Genomic DNA, 18,817 nt, shown 5'->3' with positions numbered 1-18,817 from the left:
ACAAATGCTAAGATTTCCCAAATAAGGTGTGATAACCAGAAAAGACTCACTGGTAGACAGAACTCAACCTGAAACTTGGATAAGGTTTTTGATATGAGAGAAAGGCATCCGAGGAAGGAAAGGCGTCCTCTGTATGGAACACAGAGTGAGAGGAGGGTGTGACCATTAACAGCTAAAGATGCATATGCTCCCGTTTGAGGCAAATAAAAACAAAGGTACAGTACTCCATCGGCTGTACTGGGGTTTTAAACTCAGGATTTTCATAGTATTATGTTTGTTTATGAAATTTGCATAAAAATATCCATGTCTTTTGCCTGCATCTGGTGATAATCATTGACTCAGAATGGGGTGGGCCAGGTAAGGCTCAGCAGAGTGACGTTCTTGCTTCACTTTCTCCAGCTGACTTTTTGTAGCAATTTTTTTTGGTAACAATTTCTTTGTAGAATTGCTGTTTCCTAAATGGAATGGCAGTGCTAACAACTTACTGTTGTGGTTTTTAAAAAATATTTATTTATTTTTTACTTTGAGTTTTTGTTTTATAACCATTGTGTTTTTCCAGAGTGAGTTTCATCCTCTGGAACTCAGAGAACTAGGTAAAATTACATGGATAAATTGAGGTGAACTTTTGTCCTAAGTGGAGCTTGAATTCAGTTAATATTTCTGATTTGGTTAAAATCACAACATTTTTCTTTTAGGCCAACATAAGTAAGTACATTTCCTACAATTGTTTTTTGTAATAGAAGGAAAAACGCCTCTATTTTCTTTTTTCCTACTCACTTCTTAATCCATTCCAGCCTTGCTTCTGTACTCGCCACTGCTCTGAAGCAGCTTTTCCATGGATGTAGTAGTTCTCACTTATCCTCAGGGGATATGTTCCAAGACCCCCAGTGGAGGCCTGAAACTTCAGATAGTACCAAACCCTATATTATGTTTTTCCTATACGTACATACCAATGATAAAGATTAATTTATAAATTAAGTACAGTAAAAAGATTAATAACAATAACTAATAAAAAAAAGAACAATTATTACAATATACTGTGCACAATTTCACGGATAAAAGATTTGTTCTTACCGTAGATCTTAGCAACCTCAGCCTACTTTTTTTTTCTTTCCTTATTAAGTTGAGAACTTTCACTTTTTCACTTTAAAGGAAGGACTTTGTGGCTTTGGCATAGCTGAGTTGCCAGCATCACCACTCTTGAGCTTAGGGGCCATTATTAAGTAAAATAAGATTTACTTGAACATAAGCACTGCGACACTGTGACAGTCGATCTGATAACTGACGTGGCTACTTAGTCACTAATGGGCAGGTAGCATATGCAGTGCAGAGGTGCTGGACAGGATGATTTCATTCTGCTACTCAGAATGGGAAAAGATGCATAGTTGATAACCTCAAGAGCATAGATAAGAGTAAAATGTAAAAATAATTAAGAAGTGATGAGTTTTGAGTATTTATGATCTGTTTTTAATATAATTTAATTATAAGTTTACATAATTTAATGTTTAATAATGGCTATTTAAAACCTGTCTCAAAATTTCTGAAAATTAAACTGTTGGCTCTCATGAGGCAGTGTCATCTGGCTCCAGCTTACATCACAGCATCCCAGACTTCCTATCCAGCTCAGTAGTCACTTTCACAGGGAGCCTTTCTAAAACCTTCAGTGTACATCGATATCCTTATTATATGTTCTTGAGATACTATGTACCTCTTTTTTATCACAGGGTAATTTTTTATTTGACTGATTGATTAATTGATTAAGCACCATGAGGGTAGGGACAGAGATTGTTTTACTTTTTCCTCTATCTCTTCCATTATGTAGCCTAGTGCTGGAAACAGCAGATGCAATATTTGTTGAATGACTGAGTAAATGATGAAAACAGGGGGCATGTATATATTTATGTATTCCAGAATATCTTTTCCTTTGAAAAAGGTGTCTTTTTCCCTATTATAAACAAACTATGTACAATGGAGTCTCCTCATATACAAATTTGGCTTATGCAAATTCAACTATATGAGCTTAGCCCCACAAAAATAAGAGAGGGAGAAAGCAACAGTCTAAATGGTGCATTATACTGCCTAACATTCCACTCAGTGAACCGTAGGGTGAGCATGAGATGAAATGTGTAAACCTGCTTTTTCTTCAGTGATCCCAGTTTCTGGGTGTCTCTGATATTATCATCTCACTAGATTAAGTGTGATTCTAAGAAGAGATACAATGTAGATTTTTCTTATGTTACCCAGTTGCTTTTCTGTTGCTCTATCTGGTACTCAACTGAAGAAACAGCAATAATTCCAATGGTAGACAGAAAATGGGTTGTATTGCAAAATTACCCTGAACATTTCTTCAATCATTATTGGACTTTCTGAGAGACAGCCCAATTTAAGGGATGTTCAGGGTAATATTACATACATGACTTTTGTTTTATGTGTTAGCTTGGCGCTGAATCTCCATGGAATATGAAATTACATTATTTTAATTTAAAAATTTGAAAATATAGAAAATTGGAAGAAAGTGTACATACTTAAAGCCATAAAAAAAAAAAACTATCTGTAAACTTGAACATACAGTGATAGAATATTTCCTTTTAGTTTCTTTTCTAAGTATGGTGTTTTGGGGTGTTAGTTTATATATTGTGGTACATATGTAATTTTGTATTCTTATTTCTCCTATTATAACTGAGAAAGAAAAAAAAACAACCCTTTTTATCTGAGAAATTCCAGCACTTTTAAACTATCAGGAGAGGCATTTAAAATATAACAGCAGTCACTCTCACTCCCCCTTGAGCACAATAATTACCTCTTGAAGCCACTTGCTATGAGGTTCTAGACTAACCTGATGCCAAGTAGCCATAAAAATGCCATGCACCCTATAGTTCAACAGTCTGTAGCCAATCGCTAACCACTGTTGTATCTGTAAACCAATGAGAATTCCCGCTGAACAACTTTTGTAATTGTCCCCTCTCCTGATTTGTCCTTTTTTCTTTAAAATCTTGAACATTTCCTTGCTCCCTGGAAGACTCCTCAAGGCAACTTGAAAGTGTTTCCCAGGCTACTGTCCTCAACCTTGGCCCAAATAAACTCTCTATATTAATTTTTCATCAGCTTCTTACTTTTAGGTTGATATAACACAGAAATTTTTATATTATAATAAATTGAGTGTAAACATATATGTTGAATTTCCCAAAAATGTATTATAGGTGCATTGTCCTCACATCATGTTCTAAAGATGACAGTTTAGTAACTATTACTCTATATAAGAGTTAAACAAGGTTTATGGGAGGCCACTGTTTTGGACTAGCCGCCTGCACTAGGCCCCGGTAGACCAGGCCAAACCAGAATGGGTTTGCTTGTGCTAAGTGCCACAATTAAATAGAACTTTGAAACAGACCAGTTTCCCAAAAAGCAGATGAATACCAGTCAACCAACCTGAGTCGCATAGTAAGGAAGCCCCTCTTTTTTAACCCTATAAGGAAAGTAACTTTGAAATGGCCAATCCATTTTTTGTGTTGTTTCTGCTTTCTGCAGCATTTTTTCTGCCTATAAAGCCAGACTTCTCTGCTCAGTTCATTGGAACACTCATTCTATTTTCACAGAGTGAGGTGTTGCCCAATTCTAGAAGCACAAATAAAAGCTAATTGGATCTTTAAATTTGTTGTAATTTTGTCTTTTGACATAAGTTAAACACCCTAATAACAAACAAAGGAATGAACAGATAATGCAGACAAGAGAAAACCGAGCCTGAATGGCTACAGACATATAAAAAGATGCCCAACCTCATTAGTAATTAGAAAAATTCAAATGAAAACCACAATTCCATATTGTTGTTGTTGGTTTTTTTTTTGGGGGGGGCAACAGAGTCTCACTCTGTTGCCTGGGCTAGAGTGCCATGGCATCAGCCTAGCTCAGCAACCTCAAACTCCTGGGCTCAAGCAATCCTCCTGACTCAGCCTCCGAAGTACTTCTATATATATTTTTGGTTGTCCCTATAATTTCTTTTTTTTTTTTTTTTGTTGAGACAGAGTCTCACTTTGTTGCCCAGGCTAGAGTGAGTGCCGTGGCATCAGCTTAGCTCACAGCAACCTCAGACTCCTCGGCTTAAGCGATCCTACTGCCTCAGCCTCCTGAGTAGCTGGGACTACAGGCATGCGCCACTATGCCCGGCTAATTTTTTCTATATAGATTTTTAGTTGTCCATATAATGTCTTTCTATTTTTAGTAGAGAAGGGGTCTCACTCTTGCTCAGGCTGGTCTCGAACTCCTGACCTTGAGCGATCCACCCGCCTCAGCCTCCCAGAGTGCTAGGATTACAGGCGTGAGCCACCGCGCCCGGCCTGTCCCTATAATTTCTTTCCATTTTTAGTGGAGATGGGGTCTTGCTCTTGCTCAGGCTGGTCTCGAACTCCTGAGCTCAAATAATACACCGGCCTCGGCTTCCCAGAGTGCTAGGATTACAGGCATGAGCCACCGTGCCCGGCCATAATTCCATATTCTTTGGATTGGTAAAACCTTAAAAGTGTTGTGACATCAAGTGTGGTGTGGATTTGAGAAAGACAACTTGCTTCTTGTGGGAGAGCATATCATTAAAATTCCTTTGCAGAGCAATTTGGCACAATTTGGTAAAGCTGAAGATGCACAATTATTTGACCCAGCAATTTTACTCCAGGATGTACATCCTAGGGCAGTGGATCTGAAAGTGTGGTCTTCAGGCCAGCAGCATCAACATCACTTGAAAACCTCCTTTAGAAAATGAATCAGAACCTCTGGGGGTGGGATTCAACAATCTATGTTTCAACAAAACCCTCAGGGGATTCTGATGCATTCCAAAGTTTGAGAACCACTGGCCAAGATAAATGCTTGCAAATCAGTGTAAGGCATAGATTTTGTGTTCATTTTAGCATTGTTTGTAATAGGGTAGATGGGATAACAATTTAAATGCTCATCAATATGATACAGAATAAAAAATAATTTTTTTTTTTTTTTTTTTGAGACAGTCTCACTCTGTTGCCCAGGCTAGAGTGAGTGCCGTGGCGTCAGCCTAGCTCACAGCAACCTCAAACTCCTGAGCTCAAGTGATCCTCCTGTCTCAGCCTCCCGAGTAGCTGGGACTACAGGCATGCGCCACCATGCCCGGCTAATTTTTTCTATATATATTTTTAGCTGTCCATATAATTTCTTTCTATTTTTAGTAGAGGTGGGGTCTCGCTCTTGCTCAGGCTGGTCTCGAACTCCTGAGCTCAAACGATCCGCCCACCTCGGCCTCCCAGAGTGCTAGGATTACAGGCGTGAGCCACCGCGCCCGGCCAAAAAATAATATATTTAAACCATGGAACACTACACAGCAGTTAAAACGCATGAATTAAAATTATGTGTATCAAGCTAACTAAATCTAAAACACTTGAGTGAGAAAAATAAGCTTAGAAGGATGTATACGGTATTATACAATTTCTGTAAAGTCAAATACCATGCCAAACAAGATTATATTTTGTTAAGAAATATATACTTGTGAAGCAAAAGTATAAATACTTAAAAGGGAATGACAGATACTATTAAGATAAATTAAGACAGATAAATTAAGAATATTGTCCTGAGGCCGGGCGCGGTGGCTCACGCCTGTAATCCTAGCACTCTGGGAGGCCGAGGCGGGTGGATCGCTCAAGGTCAGGAGTTCGAGACCAGCCTGAGCAAGAGCGAGACCCCGTCTCTACTAAAAATAGAAAGAAATTATCTGGCCAACTAAAATATATACAGAAAAAATTAGCCGGGCATGGTGGCACATGCCTGTAGTCCCAGCTACTCGGGAGGCTGAGGCAGTAGGATTGCTTAAGCCCAGGAGTTTGAGGTTGCTGTGAGCTAGGCTGACGCCACGGCACTCACTCTAGCCCGGGCAACAAAGCGAGACTCTGTCTCAAAAAAAAAAAAAAAAAAAAAAAAAAAAAGAATATTGTCCTGGGAACATGGTAGGGATAAGAAGAGAGTCTGTTGTGTTTAGAAATGTTTTATTTTAGGTTGGGTAGGTGTTCATTATATTACATAATGTATTTCCTAGGCTTTACTGTTTTTTTGTAAGGCAAGCGTGGAAATGAGGTTTATTGAGGAGAGAAAGATAGGATTATAGGGCAATAGCAAGATACGGGTTTACAGAGTGTGATGCATACGCCACAGATGCATATGCCACAGACCCATTGTCACAGCAGGAAAAGAGAGCTAGGCTTTTTTTTTTTTGCTTGACTTGTTTTATGATGAAATAAAATAAAAACCTTATATGAGTTAACTCCAGAAGAACTCTCTGATACATAATCCTCTTGGGATCATTGTACTTTATTCTTGATCCTAATGTAAAAATATACGAAGAAAAGAACTCTTAGAACTTTTCTGGCCCCCCATGGCTCTTTAACAGTAAAATTTAGTATGTAATTAAAAAATAGAATCCAAGATTCATAGGTCTTAATATATTTAGTAACTCTTATTTATTTATCTTTATAAATTCTTACTTTGTGCATGACTTATTTCTTATTAGCTTCATGCTCTTATTTTATACTGATCTTGAATTAAATTGCTGAAGGGGATGTTACAGTAGGGTTATTAAAAATATTTCAAAGCTATTAAAGTGGAAATAATTAAACTCTTCAAAACAGTTTCAAGAATAGTACAAAGATATCCTGTGTTCCCTCAGCCTGATTTCCCAGTTGTTAGAGATTTGCCACATCTGCCTTATCATTCTCTCTTTCTCTCTGTGTAGATACAAGTCATTTTTTTCTGAACCATTTGACAGTAAGTCACAGACATGATGTCACAGGACCCCTCAATACTTCAATGTCTGTTTCCTAAAAAATAGACACTTTTCTACATGAATCACATTATGTCCGTCAAAATCAGGAAATTAATACCATAGCACATTCTAATCCACAAACTTCATTCAAATTTTACTGGTTTTCTCCAATAAAGTCTTTTACAGATCCAGGATCCAATATAGGATCACACGTTGCATTTCACTGTCATGTCTCATTAGTTTCCTTCTATCTGGAACAGTTCCGAGTCTCTCCTTCCTTTCATGACCTTGATATTTTGGAGAGGACAGGCCAATTACTTTGTGGAATGTCCATCAGTTTGTGTTTGTCTGATGTTTCCTCATGACTGGATTTAGGACATGCGTTTTGAAAGGCAGCTGTGCTCACCACTATACCACCAATGTACTCAGGACAGGCGTTTTTGGCAGGAATACCACAGAAGTGATGCTGAGTTCTTCTCGATGCATCTATCAGAAGGCACACGATGTTGATTTGTCCCATTGCTGATGAAATTTACTTTTATCATTGGTAAGATGATGTCTGCCAGACTTTGCAATGGAAAGTTAATGAATAAATATTGTCTGGAGATATTTTGAGACTATGTAAAAATCCTGTTCCTGATCACACTTTCACCCATTTATATTAGTATCCAGTTTGGCTCCTTGACCAAAGCACTTATTATAAGGGTTACCAAATAGTAACCATCCCTTCCATCATCCTTCTACATTTATTAGTTGACCTTCTATTGTAAGAGAAAGCTTTCCTGCCTCTGTACCCACCCCCCATTTGTTTATCTATTAATTGATATCAGTATGGGCTCCTAGGTTCCTATTTTATTCAGTGATTTATAAACGATTGCTCTCATTATATCATTTCTTTGATGTTCAAATTGTCCCAGATTTAGCCAGTGGGAGCCCCTTGGTTGGCTCCAGTGTCATTTTGATATATCTCCATGATCTTTTGGGAATTTCCATACTTTATGGTACATGATGTTCTAGGCTTATTGAATACTTTCCCTGCCTGAGCCCTGAAATTAGCCATTTCTCTGGTTCCTTTTGAGGAGAATAGTATTTAGAAACCAAAGTCTGGATGTCTGGCATACTCATTGCTGTTGGTATACTCATCTTTGTGTTTATGTGTGTATGTATGTATGTGTGTACGTGTATACATACATACATACATACATATACAGTTGTCCCTTGTTCCTTAGTGGGGGATTGGGTCCAGGACCTCCTACAGGTACCAAAATCCATGGATGCTCAAGTCCCTGATATAAAATGGTGTAGTATTTGCATATAACCTATGCACATCCTCTTATATACTTTAAATCATATCTAGATTACTTATAAGACCTATAATACCTAATGTAATGTAAACGCTATGCAAATAGTTGTTACATGGTTTAGGGAATAATGACAAGAGAAGAAAGCCTGTACATGTCCAGTACAGATACAATTTTTTTTCTCAAATATTTTTGATCTACAATTGGTTGAATCCATGGATGCAGAGCCCACAGATAGAGACCTGACTGTATATGTATCTATGTCTATATCCAGATAGATGTTTTTCTATCTATCATCTATCAATCAGAAACCAGGAGTTTTTACTGATAGTTCCAATTACAATCCAATCTTAGATGTTTCTAATTCTAGTCTTTCCCCCTTTTATATTTGTACCTGCCTTCCCTGAGAGTGAAGGTAGGCACTCAATGTATTGACATATTTGCTTAGTCCTTTTTTTTTTCTGTCTTTTTTTTTTTTTTTTTTTTTTGAGTCAGAGTATTGCTCTGTTGCCCAGGCTAGAGTACCATGGTGTCAGCCTACCTCACAACAACCTCAAACTCCTGGACTCAATCCATCCTCCTGTGTCAGCCTCCCGAGTAGCTGGGACTACAGACATGCGCCACCATGCCTGGCTAATTTTTCTACATATATTTTTAGCTGTCCATATAATTTCTTTCTATTTTTAGTAGAGGCGGGGTCTCGCTCTTGCTCAGCCTGGTCTCGAAATGCTGAGCTCAAACAATCCATTGGCCTTGGCCTCCCAGAGTGCTATTATTACAGGTGTGAGCCACTGCACCGGGCCTGCTTAGTCCTTTTACATGTAACCAATCACCTGAGCATATGGCCATCTCCTCCCCTTTGGCACTGCCAACTCAACTGTGCTGGCTGAGACTTCTTCTCCAGTCCAGCTATTGTTTTTTTTGTTTTCCAATCTAGGTTTGACTTAATTGCACATAGTGACAAATATGGCAATGAACCATTATTCTCTCAATTTAACTTGCAGGCAGCTGGAAACAGAACTAACTTTTTGGAGAGGCTACAGGAATTCTCTTACTTCATTTAATTTTTTAGAAGACCCTTTTAAATTTGGTATTACTTGAGTTTACCCCAAAACAGTTAAAGATATTGTCCAAGATAACTGGTTAGGCAAGACAATCCACTAGATGGACAAACTGAAATTCAGTGTTAGCTTTTTGGCTACTTTCTTTCTGATTGCATGAATGACAACTCCTTCCAATGATGTAATAGGCCAGATGGGGAGGGCCTGTTTCATAAGCCACCTCCAGGAATCTGGATCAGAGAATCTGGTGGACATTGTCATGAGTGGCAACTCAGCATCTCCTTCCTTCCTTCCAATGAATACTTTTTGGGTGCTTATTCTTAATAAATAATGGTATATTAATTCTATGGAACACTATGCAGTTAAATGAGGCAGATATATTTGTAGTCAATAAAAAATATGCTGTTTTACACTTCTAAAAAAATTAAAAATGTTATATATAACAAGTACTAAATTGTATACTTCAAATAGTTAAATTGCATGGAGTGTGCATTATGCCTCAATGTAACTGTTTAAGAAATGAAAGATCAACAATTTCCCCACCCATCATTTTGTTTTATAAACTGCTATTCTGTCAAATCCCAAAGCCTGGAAACATACTTTTGCTTTACTAGTTTAACTAAAAAAGTAATTAAAACATTTTATAAAACCGAATAAAGTATTCAAAATGACCTGTTTTGCTATCAGGAACCTTGATCAATAAGTTGCATAGTGTTATTTCCTGTTCTTAATCTAATGTACTTTGATGCCAAAATAAATAAATAAACAAAAGCCTACCAGGAAGTCTAATTTAAGTACTCTGCTAACTGTCCACATTCAGTGCTTGCCACACTGACTGCTTGGAGGTTCTTGGGGAAGTGTTATTGATAGTTATTCTTCTTAATAAATGGCTGGTTACCGGATCTTATTGTTAAGGACTAACTTTATTTCTCCTCCCCTTATTTTTTCTTTCAGTTAGTTTTATTGTGGTAAAATACATGTAACAAAATTTATTATTTTAATTATTTGAAGTGTACAGTTGAGTGTATTTACATCATCTATAATGCGCAGTTCTCACCACCATCCACCTCAGTGGCGCTGCCGTTTGGTAATCCTGGAGCTCTGCACCCACTAAGCAGGAGCTTGCCCTCCCCTCCCCCGGCCGCCGGCAGCCACCCACTCATTACTATCTCAGGGTTGGTTGGGGAGAGTATTCAATTGGTGAGTGTTTATTTAGTGTCTATTTAATGGTAAAAATTATTAGCGACATAAAGAATGTTGAAAGCATGGCATGCTTTAAAACACTGACAATATTGCTGGGCAGATAATACATATACGATAATTATATAGGAATGAATGAAAACATGGAATTATAATTGTAGCTTTTAAATATGTAGCTTGTATATGCAAGTTGTAATAAATTATGGGGCACTAATAAGAGACCCAACAGATCAAAGAAAGTAATGCCAGCATTGATAAGAATTTAATTAGGATGCCGGGCAGTGGTGCACACCTGTAGTCCCCGTTGCTCCGAAGGATGAGGTGGGAGGACGACTTGAGCCTAGGAGTTTGAGTCCAGCTTGGGCAACATAGTGAGACCCTGTCTCTAAATAAAAAAGAGTTTAATATACGATTAGGAATGTATCACATTTTGTTGGAGAAGAAGGAAATCTTTCAGTAAATCATGCTACTTCAATTGTTGCCTCTTTGGGAAAACACTGCATATTCTCATTTAATGTCATATAAAAAAGTAATTTCGTGGCTTCCAGTCTGGCATTTCAGGAGCTCCTAAGTCCCCACTCCATCCTAACAACAACTGGAAAGCTGAACAGTCAAGAAAACCCAACTCTTAGCTCTTTTAGAGGAGTCAGACCACAGGACAAACTGCTGCACCAAAAATGAAGAGACAGGCAGATACAAAGAATCCCAGCTCCTCACAGCAGAGGCCTGCAAGCAGAAACCTCTGCGGGAACTAGTGCTGGGGCCGGAAAACCTGAGCTGTAACTGGAGAGTTGCTGGACATTCTATGTGGACAACTCAGAGTTACAGACTCCAGAGGGACCGAGTCACAGGGGAGGGCCTCCGTGCATTGCTGAGTTTTACCTCCAGGAGCTCAGCCAGGACCTCACAGTGAATACTGGAGAGAAACCCCTTTGTGCTTCTCACATGAGAAAGGAGAGACGAACCGTTCTGATAGATGCTGGAGCACTCTGTTCTTCGCGAGGCCTCCCCTCTGGAAAGGTGGTTCTAGCAGAGCCTGACCTACCTGGGGGAAGGGAAGTACCCAGCTCCAGCCCCCTCTATCATTCTACTGGGGGAAAGGGAAATAAACAACTTCAGCCTACTCCAGCCGTCCTGCCCCACCCAAGGGGGGACTGTGAAGCACCGGTGAAGTTCGCAGTGCAGGGTACAGGCTCACCAAAGACTGCAGTCTGATGACAGGGCTGGGAATGCCTCCCTCCCACGCCTCCCACTGCATTACTGAAGGCCTGTGTACCCTGGTTCCTCGTACCCAATACATCATGTTTGCCTTTCAAAAAAGAAGTGCAAGGGGCCGGGCGCGGTGGCTCACACCTGTAATCCTAGCACTCTGGGAGGCCGAGGTGGGCAGATCGTTTGAGCTCAGGAGTTTGAGACCAGCCTGAGCAAGATCGAGACCCCATCTCTACTAAAAATAGAAAGAAATTATATAGACAGCTAAATATATATATAGAAAAATTAGCCGGGCATGGTGGCACATGCCTGTAGTCCCAGCTACTCGGGAGGCTGAGGCAGGAGGATCGCTTGAGCCCAGGAGTTTGAGGTTGCTATGAGCTAGGCTGACGCCACGGCACTCACTCTAGCCCGGGCAACAGAGCGAGACTCTGTCTCAAAAAAAAAAAAAAAAAAAGAAGTGCAAGGCCTACTGAAAGGTAAAAAATAGTTTGAAGGGACTAAACAACCACAAGAATTAGAGTCAGATATGGCAGAAATGTTGGAATAATCAGACCAGGAATGATTAAAGGCTATGATTAAAATGGTAAGGACTTTAAGGCAAAAAATAAGCAACATGCAAGGTTAGATTTGTGATCTAAGCATAGAGGTAGAAATTCTAAGAAGAAACCAAAAAGAAGTGCTAGAGATAAAAAACACTATAGCAAAATGTACACTGCCTTTCATGGGCTCACGGGACAGGGCTGAGGATAGACTCTCACAGCTTGACAGTCGGAAACTTTCAAAACTGAAAAGCAAAGAGAAAAAAGCTGGGCGTGGGGGAACCCAAACCCAGAATAGAATATTCTAGAACTGTGGGGCAGCTACAAAGGGTGTAACATATGTGTAATGGGAATGCTGGAAGTGAAGAAAGAAAGGAACAGAAGCAATATTTGAAGCACTAGTGCCTGAGAATTTCACCAAATTAATGTCGACACCACACCAATGATCCAGGAAGCTCAGAGAACATCAAGCAGAATAAATGCCAAAAATACCTAAGCATATGATATTCAAATGTCAGAAAATTAAAAAATTTTTCCTATAAAGGAGCAAAGTTAAGAACTGTCTTTTTCCTCAGAAACTAAGCAAGAAGAGTGGAGTGAAAATATTGAACGTATTGAAAGAAAAAAAATCCACCCACCTAGAATTCTGTATCCAGCAAAGCTATGTCTTCCATAAAAAGTAAAAATACAGACTTTATAAGACAGACAAAATTGAGGGAATTTCTTGCCAGTTACCTGCCTTTTTAGAAATTTTAAAAGAAGTTCTTCAGAGGAAAATTATATAGATTAGAAACCTGGATCTTCCTGAAGAATGGAAGACCATTCAAGAAGGAATAAGTGGATGCAAAAAAAAAAATGATTCTAAAGTTTATATGCAGAGGCAGAAGACCCAGACTAGTCCACATAATTTTGAAGAATAACGAAGTTGGGGGACTGACAGTGCCCCACTGCAAGACTCACGGTGATAAAGGGATATATAGCTAGATTTCAGTATAATTTCCTTTAATGTTTCTTAGGAGGCAAAGAGAGAAAAGTATGAGTAATGTTAATATATGAAAAATTAACACATAAATGGGAAAATGGTATGAATTGACGAGGAATGAAAAATAATTTAAAATTGCTAGTAGACTTTTGGGGAAAGTTCAGACTTACTGAAGTAACAATGAAATGTACATCCAAAACAAATGGGATTAATTTTTTAATTTTATGTAATATTTGATGCAAATGTTTGAAAATATTTTTATATTCATTTTATGCAACATAATAAAAAAGCGAAAACTTGAACCCATTGCAAGTAAAACTCAGAACCTGTTTGATGGTGTGAATTCGCATGTGGCTTCCCCGTGTCTCCTCCCTGTCCCCTCGCTGCTCTCCTGCCTGCTGTGTTTATCGTTCTCTTGCATTAAAGCAATTTTCACATACATGTATATCCCCAAGCAGATTGTTCAATTTTGCCCATTTTAAAGGTTTTCCTGACTTGCTTTCTCCTTTTCTCTCCTCTTTTCCCTGCTGTTTGTGTAAAGCTGGTGTGGGTGCAAACGACGCTGCTGTGACCGAGGGTGTTTGTAGGGTAGAGAGTGTCAGTGTCGCCTGGGGCCTCATTAAAGTTACTCACAAGTTTTCTGTTTTTTATTTTTGAGGGTCACGAGCTACTTTTAGTGAAAGGAGTCTGTTGTATTCCTCAAATGCATTTGAGCAGAAAAAAGATTGAGGACTATAGCAATGATCTCTGCAAGTCTTCCGGTCTTGGTCTTCCTTTTTGATGTCTCAGTTTTTGATAAAACAGAAATGAAGGCTTACTCTAGGATCTTGTTGTTTACATAACAGCTGAAAAAGTTGAGTTTAAAAATTTTGTATTGCAGATTTAACATGTTGAAACCTGTGCTGGGTGTTGTATGAAAGGAGAGAAGGTTAGCACTCCCCTTTTTTTTTTTTTTTTTTGAGACAGAGTCTCGCTTTGTTCCCCGGGCTAGAGTGAGTGCCGTGGCGTCAGTCTAGCTCACAGCAACCTCAAACTCCTGGGCTTAAGCGATCCTACTGCCTCAGCCTCCCGAGTAGCTGGGACTACAGGCATGCACCACTATGCCCGGCTAATTTTTTGTATATATATATTTTAGTTGTCCATATAATTTCTTTCTAGTTTTAGTAGAGACGGGATCTCGATCTTGCTCAGGCTGGTCTCGAACTCCTGACCTTGAGCGATCCACCCGCCTCGGCCTCCCAGAGTGCTAGGATTACAGGCGTGAGCCACCGCGCCCGGCCAGCACTCCCCTTGACAAGGATGGAAGAGGCTCTCGGGCCTGTACAACACTCAAAAAAAAAAAAAAAGAAAAAGAAAAAAAGAAACCTGTGCTAGGCACCTTGAAAGACATTAGATGTAAAAATAAATGACATGTCTTGTCTTAGTTGAATTAAAAGAATTCTTTTGAGGAATATGTAGTTATGTGTACAAGCAATAAATTTGTGAGAGAGATATAAACAAATTACTGTTAGAATACAAAAGACAATTGAGTTTGATTTAGTTTGGTCAGGGAAGATTGGATTAGAGTAAGTCCTAGAAGGGAAAGTTTTTACTAATTAGTAATGGGGCAGGGGAGAACATTCCAGAAGAGAGAACTGCATAAACAAAGGGCTAGAGGTGTGAGGTTTGGGGGCATATTTGGGAATGTGAATAGTACAGTTTAATAGTGATAGAATACACATCCAGGTAAGGAGGGGCTGAAAAGTTGGTTTGGCCGCATCAACAAGGACCTTAAATGATCAACTGTCTACACATAGGATCTAATTTTCTTTTTATTGGTGAACACCCAAATTACAATTCTTTTCTTGTATCTAGTCACGTCATTAATCATATTTACTAGATTAGAGAAGGATTTTTGTCTCTTTGCTTATTGCTGTATCCTTAGAGCGTCGAAGAGCTCCTGGTGTTGTCACAGGCGAATGTGAATTATATGTTAAATCAAGGAATAAATTTAGATTTTGTGAGAAGAATGTCAGTGGTTATACTTTAAAGAGATCTTGTCTTAATAGGTCAAGCTGTTTTAGATACTTTTATAGTATGCCCCAAACTTCATTGTATTCACTTCACTTGGATTTGTCTTTCTCTTGCGTTCTTTGTAATGTTCTACTTGGGCTTTTTTTTTTTCTTTTTTTAATACCTGTCATGAATTTAATGTAAATCACAATTAGGAGCCTGTCACAATCTCAAGCCTTAAAATACTGAATACGTGTACAGTGTGACAACAGTAGGTAACTTGGGGCCCCCATTCGCGGGAGCCAGTCCCACATGGAAAGCTGTGGCAGGAGTGAAGGACAGAGTGGCAACTGCTTGGTCCCACTAGACCTTCGGCTCGTCTTCAGGAAGGACACTCCGGGTTGGGGAGGCCACATCCCGGGCCAGCCAGTGAAATCGTCAGCGTCATTCCAGTGATTTTTTGCTCCTGTCTAAACCAGAGCCCTCGAGGTCTCTGTCCATCCCCGGGTAGGTCCAGGTGGAAGGGGCGAACTGGATCCCACTGCGGCCCCCGCGATGGCCCTGCTGACCACCTGCAGGAAGACGCGGGTGTCCCCGTGCCGTGACGCGGAGCTGTCGCGGGCCACGGCCAGCACGGTCGCTGCGATCCTCCAGGGACACGGAGGTGGACCCTGGGCCGCAGAGCAGCCGGCAGCTGCGGGCCTTGGTCGGCCCAGGGTGCTGGGGTCACCACGCGGCTCCACCGCGCATTGCTCGGTTGGGTCAGAAGGGCTCGCGCTGTGGCTCCTCGGCCTCGTCCCCGGGACGTGGGACTCCGGGCGGGAGAAGCCGCAGCCTCCGTCCTCCTCCGAGGGCGGCCGGGGCCGGGAGCCGCGTCCACTGCGCGGCGGAAGCTCCGTCCGGCTCCGGTTCTGGGAAGCGAAACGCGCCTCGGGCTGCAGCTCCCGCCGCTCGGCCAGGGCCGCCCGCACCGCGCCAGCGTCTCCTGTCCCCGCCAGGTCCCCTGTCCCCGCGCAGGTCGCAGGCGGCCGGGAACAAACCGCGTCCTTGAGAAGTTCCTGCAGCCCCAGAGCAGAGAGGCTGCTCCCCCAGCCGCGGGCCGACTCCCCGCCCTCCAGAAGCTTCCAGGGCCGCTCGCTCCCGCGAAGGCAGCAGTGAAAAAGTCGCTCTTCTCCTCCGCCACCTCCTGGCCCTGTCGCTTTTGCTTCCCTACTTGGGCTTCTAGTGCGAATGACCCTCCCCACAGGGCACCTGCATTGCGAGGTGAACCTGCTTTCCGTGTCTGGGTTCAGGCAGAGCTCACAAATCTTTGATTTTATCATTACATCTCTTTTCCTGAGGTGTGTAGCATTGCCTCATTCTTTTTTTTTTTTTTTTTTTGAGACAGAGTCTCACTCTGTTGCCCGGGCTAGAGTGAGTGCCATGGCGTCAGTCTAGCTCACAGTAACCTCAAACTCCTGGGCTCAAGCGATCCTACTGCCTCAGCCTCCCGAGTAGCTGGGACTACAGGCATGCGCCACCATGCCCGGTTAATTTTTTGTATATATATATTTTAGTTGTCCATATAATTTCTTTATATTTTTAGTAGAGACGGGGTCTCACTCTTGCTCAGGCTGGTCTTGAACTCCTGACCTCGAGCGATCCACCCGCCTCGGCCTCCCAGAGTGCTAGGATTACAGGCGTGAGCCACCGCGCCCGGCCTCATTCTTTAATCTTGATTTTAATCATTTCTAGAAATATGTTGCATCACTTTTAGCATTTTTGCCACTTGGTTCCCACTGTGTTCTTCTGCTTGTTATATTCCATAAATAGTTGTGTTTCCTATTTTAATATTATTTAGAAATGTTAGCTTTGCTGCTTCATATTTGATAGTTCTGAATAAATTATTTATAATTTTATATATGTGTATTTTGAAAAAACTTACAAGTTTCATTATATATTAGCTATACCTATTTGTATTATTCCTTAGTGTTCTAGAAATTACAATATGCATGCTTAATGTACCATAGTCTCCCATGAATTAATATAATTCATTTACAATATATAATATATAACATTGTAACTTAATACCACTTCACAAAAAATGTAAGAGATTTGCAATAGTATCATTCTGTTTATTCCCCCTTTCCCATCTGTTTGCTGTGGTTCTCATGTATTTTACTTCTACATGCATTATAAACCTAGTGACACCTACCAATTATTTTTATCTTTGCTTTAAGCAGCCAATTATCTTTTAAAGAAATTAACAAAGGAAAAGATTGGCTCTTATATTTTTCCATATATTTACCATTTTGCAGAAGACATCGCTTTCTTTCTGCTTAATTTTTACTGAAGCTAGAATTAATGTCTCGCCATCCGAATTTTCATATTGTGGACAATTTATATGTCATATATTACCGTACAATTCATAGTTCCATGCATATGCCAAATTTTCTCTACTGGTTTTACGTTATTTTTTGGCAAGCATCAGTTTTTTTTTGTTGTTGTTGTTTTTTTGTGTTTTTTTTTTTTTTTTTTTTTTGAGACAGAGTCTCGCTTTGTTGCCCAGGCTAGAGTGAGTGCCGTGGCGTCAGCCTAGCTCACAGCAACCTCAAACTCCTGGGCTTAAGCGATCCTACCGCCTCAGCCTCCCGAGTAGCTGGGACTACAGGCATGCGCCACCATGCCTGGCTAATTTTTTCTATATATATTTTAGTTGGCCAGATAATTTCTTTCTATTTTTAGTAGAGATGGAGTCTCGCTCTTGCTCAGGCTGGTCTTGAACTCCTGACCTTGAGCGATCCACCCACCTCGGCCTCCCAGAGTGCTAGGATTACAGGCATGAGCCACCGCTCCTGGCCGCTATAATTTTTTTTTTTTTTCCTAATTTTTATAGAGATGAGGTGTTGCTTTTGCTCGGGCTGGTCTTGAACTGCTGGCCTCAAGCAATCTTCCTGCCTTGGCCTCCCAAAGTGCTAGGTTTACAGGCATGCCATGCCTGGCCATTATTTATACATTTTTAAATACTTCCTTATGTTTAGCACAGTGCTTTTACACAAAGTGGGCAACTGTGTATTTTTTCAAGTATGTAAGAATGACTGAAATTTTGTTGTTTTGTCTGAGTCTTTGTATAATCTCACAGGGTTAAGTTGTATTATTACAGTTCACCATTAGATGTCACTTTCTAACATATGTTCTTACCACTGAATTCCTACTGTACAGCTTATCAGATCCTGAAAGTTGGCACTCCTCTATGAGTGCACTTACACTGAGAAGTTTCTGTCTTTTTTCATCTTAAAGTTTCTTTCATCTTAAAGTGATTACTCTAAAACAGAAGTGTTTCTTAATTGTAATTTTCATTATCTTTTAGTTTTACATCTAAGTTTGTACAGAACCAACTGATTTTCCTTAAGTTTTCTTTAAATTTGAATACTGGCATTATTTTTTATTTATTTTCTTGGAGCAAAGTCTGGAACTATTATAAGTAAAAGTGTGAAGAAGTAGGATATTCAAGAATACCTTTTAAAACATGTTCAGAATGTATTCTGTCAGTAGGGTAATTCTGAAAACCATCTCCTAGAAGGAGCCCCACTGACCCCAGACTGACTGGAAGTGAGTCTTCTCAGGATAAGCTTTGATAGCAACTGTGGGGTTTACTTGGGTTTGTCAAGGAAAGGGAGAACTGAGGGGGCTGAGAAAAGAAGTGTGGAGGTGGGGAAAGAGGAGATTCACAGGGCTCAGTTGGCAATCACGCAGCACAGTGAAGTGCCGAGAAT

The 18,817-nt window shown here is 40.3% G+C and overlaps 1 long non-coding RNA gene and 1 pseudogene across 1 annotated transcript in view; both read left to right on the top strand.

Moving 5' to 3' along the window:
- Positions 1 to 18,817, top strand: part of LOC138385469 (uncharacterized) — a 70,432-nt gene that overhangs the window by 20,704 nt on the left and 30,911 nt on the right. The window lies entirely within an intron of this gene.
- On the top strand, positions 13,977 to 14,014 carry LOC138385632 (U6atac minor spliceosomal RNA; annotated as a pseudogene).

The sequence above is a fragment of the Eulemur rufifrons genome, chromosome 6 (assembly GCF_041146395.1).
Source record: "Eulemur rufifrons isolate Redbay chromosome 6, OSU_ERuf_1, whole genome shotgun sequence".
In the NCBI taxonomy this organism is placed as follows: domain Eukaryota; kingdom Metazoa; phylum Chordata; class Mammalia; order Primates; family Lemuridae; genus Eulemur; species Eulemur rufifrons.
The sequence above is the reverse complement of the archived record's forward strand: the minus strand, read 5'-3'. Positions and strand labels throughout refer to the sequence as shown.